Raw genomic sequence first — 5,109 nt, 5'->3', positions numbered from 1 at the left:
CGAAGATATAGATAAACATAGGTTTTATTAGGCGGCCATTTTGAAATCCAAGATGGCCGCCATAATGACCTCGGATGAGGTGGTTCCTACCAAAAATTGAATGCTATGACCATAAGAAGCATGTGAAAAAAAAATTGGTGCTTTTGTCCGGAACGTCCACATCCATTTGCTAAGCTGCCGGACTATATCTTGTGGAGAACAGATAAACAGACAAAATGAGCGTTGTTGGCTCTCTTTTGTTCTATTTATACTCTTTGGTTAAGGCAAGACTTTTTTTTTATTCATTGTTTCGCATACTTATTTTTTTAAGGATTTTTGGTGGAGGGAGGAATTGAACGAAATGAAAACTTCCGATGGAACAAAAACCTCTTTCTGTCAGTCAATTGAATATTAAACAATCGTGAGTATTTTGTTCAAAATAAACATCGTTGCCATGTATTTCTCTGTATTTATTGATCGAAGAATGTAGATTTAAATGATAGGACCGTGTTAGTCTGGTAAATAATCGTGTAGGCCTTTTACCTAGACTCTCTAGGCTCTGTCTCTTATACACATCTAGATGTGTATAAGAGACAGGATTAGCAGTCACGGTAATCAAGGTAAACTAAAAGCATTGGTCATTAGTTGTCATTATGTTGGTTGTACTCGTTGTACTGAAATAAAAAATGACCACGTTTGTACTGTAGTTGTCGTCGTTATCATCATCATTCTCATTAGCAAAATCAGTGTCATGAAAAGAATTAAAACAAATAATATAAATATTTGTATTGTAATTTCATTACAGATTAAGTCTGTGTTTAATCAGTAACCATCGTTTAATTATTCGGGCGGGTATAAAAGTATTTTTAATGTATTTGTTTCTTAAAAAATGTTAACACAGTTTTTCATCGTCTATATATTGTTTATTACAAAATGTACATAGTTTATTTGATTCTTTGGGGAAATATCGGCTCCCTGATAGTGGCACCTTATAGTTCCTGCATCGTTGTATTCAATGTAATTAAATGTGTGTTTCGAATTTAAACGTTGGTTTTAACAATCTATGTAAGCCCAATATATTGGTATTTCTGATGACAGGAAATTGTCATATTATCCAGCCTAAAAAAAAAACCCAGTGTTTATAATCCATTTCTTAATAAAATTACTTCGGTCATATTTTTAAACAATTAAAATACAGTAAAATTAAAGTTTGATTTCATTATCTTCAGAAATGTGTTTCAAATCATTGAATTTGTTTTTACTATAATCAATAACATTCGCATATGTAAAGTACATTTATTGTTTAAACTTCTTATTTCTAAATTATTAAGAATGTCATGATTATGATAAAATGAACCTTCGTAAGCTACGTCCGTATATACATTGTTCATACTTTATTGTCTATTTTAACCCAATCTCTTCATAATTCCTCGCTAATGTTTATTTCGCAACTAATTCTTCCTTATATTTCTAAGAGGTCTCTGAGATCTAGTTCAGAGTCTCTACTTGCTCATTCTATTCGCCCGTCAACGAAGCATTATGGCAATCGTTCTTTTTCTTGGGCTTCTGTCTTCCTCTGGAATGCTTTGCCTATTACAATCTGACAGGCAACCTCCATTGTTGATTTTAAGGCAGCTTTAAAAACTCAACTTTTTTAACATGTACTTTTCTTAAATTTCTCCTAGCATTTTTATTTTTATTGTTAAGCGCATTAAGGCTTTAGCATAATGCGCTATATAAGCCAAAATTATTATTATTATTATTATTAGACACTGAATAGTAAACTAATCTTGAATAAACATACAAACGCTGAATTGTACCATATTTATTGCTAGCTAATGTCTTGACATAATAACTGGTTTATAACCTTATAATATGTAATATGGTATTGTCTATCTGATTTGATATTTTTTCTTAGTCAGACAGATAATAATAATGTGTACATGCTGCTCAAATAAAGTATAGTAATATATAGTTAATTTCCTATTATTATATTGAAGAATTGTTTTATTCTAACACCGTATTATTAATTAACTAAGAAAGATGTCTGCAATATGTAGCATAGGCGTAGATCCCTATACACATCTAGATGTGTATAAGAGACAGGAACCAGGAGTGCTCGCAACTCACAACCTCTGTCTCTTATACACATCTGATGTGTATAAGAGACAGCTTCAAAAGACTGTCACAGAAATAATTTGCACTGTCTTATGCGCTTACAAAGATGAAAATTAGCATACCGTAATGTATTAATGTTGATAACAAAATTATTTTATCTGGTACTAATCTAAGCCCTTCTTTCCTTAGATGTTAGATGTGCTTGCAAAGAGAGCCACATTTCACACTGAAGGGTGTGTACGACATCAGTAATGTTATGTCAATTCCAAGGTTATATCGGTTGATGAGAATTTATTGATTAGGCCTATAATAGCAAATTGCATCAATTTATTTTTAACAGGGTTTCCAACTTCAGAGGGGGGTGGGCACATCCCCTGTCCACACAAGGGCACACATTGGCGTTAACACCAGGCGCGTAACAGGGGTCTTTGTTCAGAGTGGGTATTTATTTTCCCGGTTAGTAATTTACCCACTCCCCATATAGAAAACAATACTATATAGGGCTTATCTTATTTATAATATAGGCCACACACGTGTTTTGAAACTAAATATAAGCATTTTCATCATGGTTTTATTTATTACAAACATATTCTTTCACCATCAATACATATTGAGCAAAGAATTTGAGGATTTTAGGCACTTTCAGAGGATGCATTTGTCAAGGGGTGGGGAAAGATTTTCCAAAATGGATATTTTCCCCTTGTCCCCCGGTGTTTTTAATTTTAATTTCGTTGGAATTGATCAAAACTCCCTAAAATGTGCAATTTTTAGAGGGAATTGGCTCATGTGAACAAGAAATGCGCGCGAAGCGCGGGAAATTTGAGGTTTTAATTTAGGCACTTTCAGGGGATGAAAAGGGCATTTATAAAGGGGTGGGGAAGATTTTCCGAAGATAGATATTTTCCCCTTGTCCCCCAGTGGTTACGCCATCGGGCAGCATAGATCAAAGGAGTTATGACAATTTTTGAAGTGGAGAAGGGGTTGTAGGGTGTTGAGAGTCTGGTCATTATGATATCTTCCTTTTATTCTTGGCTTTATTTTTCTCTTCTCTTTTTCTTTCCTTTTCTTTCCCTCTTCTTTCTCTTTCCCTACCTCTCCCCTCTTTCTTTTCTCTTATTACCCAGCCCGGTACGACGGCTTGGTCAGCCCGGTAAAAACCGTTAGGGGAGGGGTAGTTTTCCCCTCCCCCCGCGCCTGTTACGACACTGGCTAACACGCCAATCATCCCCCTCCCCCCAATGAAAAATACTTTTCTACACCACTGATATGTAGTCAAATTAGAGTTTTTTTTAAATTATGTAATAGAAAATTTGAGTACTGGTAAAATAACATCAGTACTGTATGTTAGAATATCAGGATAGTACAGTGTTTCTGCAAAAGTATCTGTTTGGCGAAGTCGAAGTAAACCATTTACCTAATTTTGGTGGATTAGTTATTTGTTACTTGTATAGCGCCTTTCTTTTCAGTTACGAAGCGCTGAAGTTCTTTTTACATTGTCATTGGGTCCACATGCTAAATGTTGCTGCTGATAATCAGCAGGAGTAGGTAACCATACCAGGTTCCCATTTACTGTATACTCCTGGGTGAAGAGAAGCAATGCAGATAAAGGACACAAGCGAAATGCACAGCGAGGGATTGAAACTCCGACCTCGAGGTTGGGAAACCAAACCGTTCCCGCTGCGCCAAACCTCTTCTCCCCACTTAGTGGCTGCTACTTCTGTGATATTCTTCTCTTGGCCGTTTTTTTTTTTACATAAACACTTAGGTCGAATCGGTGTCAAGCAATCCCTCTGCTGTAAAGCTCGTTGATGTAACTTTAAACAACTGTAAACAATATGAAAAGAAAGGAAAATCAAAATAAAGTAGAACAAAGTCAAGTTACCTAGTCATTATACTATAGTGTATAGTGTTGCTTTAATAACAATAATTAATAACCGTTTAAAAGGAATAATTGTAAACCATTGTTTAAGCGATAAAGGATGTTGAGCCTATAGACCACATAGGATAATAGCAACAACCAAAAAATCAAACGTTAAACATTTAACGACTCTATATCAACTTTATTAACTCATTCAATAGAGAGGTTAACCTTTCCAGCTGGAGCTGCAGGCCAGCTGATATGCGGGCCCTAACCCTGTGCGGAACAAACAACACCTACCTACCTATCTGGTAGGCTAGGCCTAGGTAGGTTTTTTTTTTTTTTTTAAATAAAAGGCCCCAAAAAGTTTAATATCAGACAGTGGCGTACCTATAAGTCTTGAAATGGGAATATGGGGGATGCGAACGTGAAGTTGGAACAAGGGGGATCGATGATTGTTGAGGGCTAATTCACTAAGGTGATTTTAGGTAAATTTTTAACTACTTGACCGTGATTTTCTGGGGGAGACTAGAGGGGCGTGCTCCCCTAACCCCCTTCCCCGTACCCCCTAGATGTCGGATACTTGACAGGCACTGAAGATAATGTGGATATTTGACTATCACTGGTGTTTAAAGCATTTAATATGGAAGAAACAACACAGGCCTAGGCCTGGCATAGGCCTAGTGGTAGGTTAAAATGGGCCAAAGCAATCGAATGTCGGAAAGTTGACAGGCATTAGAGCGTACTTCGGGAATAAAAATAAATAATGTAATACTCACATTTCAATGAAAAATATGCTATGTAGTTTTGTTCGATTGTTGGATGTTTCACACTCTCTCTGTTGGAGGATCACAAGTGGTTTTTCTTTACCCGTGTCAGCAGACCTGGCTACCGACGCGATGTGTGACGTTGACATATATTACTACGCGTGCGATATTTTACATATTATATATATACATACATACATGTATATACATACATGTATATACATACATATATATACATACATGTATATACATACATATATATACATACATATATATACATACATATATATACATACATATATATACATACATGTATATACATACATATATATATATACATATATATATATATATACATACATATATATACATACATATATATACATA

The sequence above is a fragment of the Anneissia japonica genome, unplaced genomic scaffold (assembly GCF_011630105.1).
Source record: "Anneissia japonica isolate Jap-2015-1 unplaced genomic scaffold, ASM1163010v1 scaffold287863_len737641_cov155, whole genome shotgun sequence".
NCBI lineage: Eukaryota > Metazoa > Echinodermata > Crinoidea > Comatulida > Comatulidae > Anneissia > Anneissia japonica.
Note: the sequence above shows the minus strand (reverse complement) of the source record.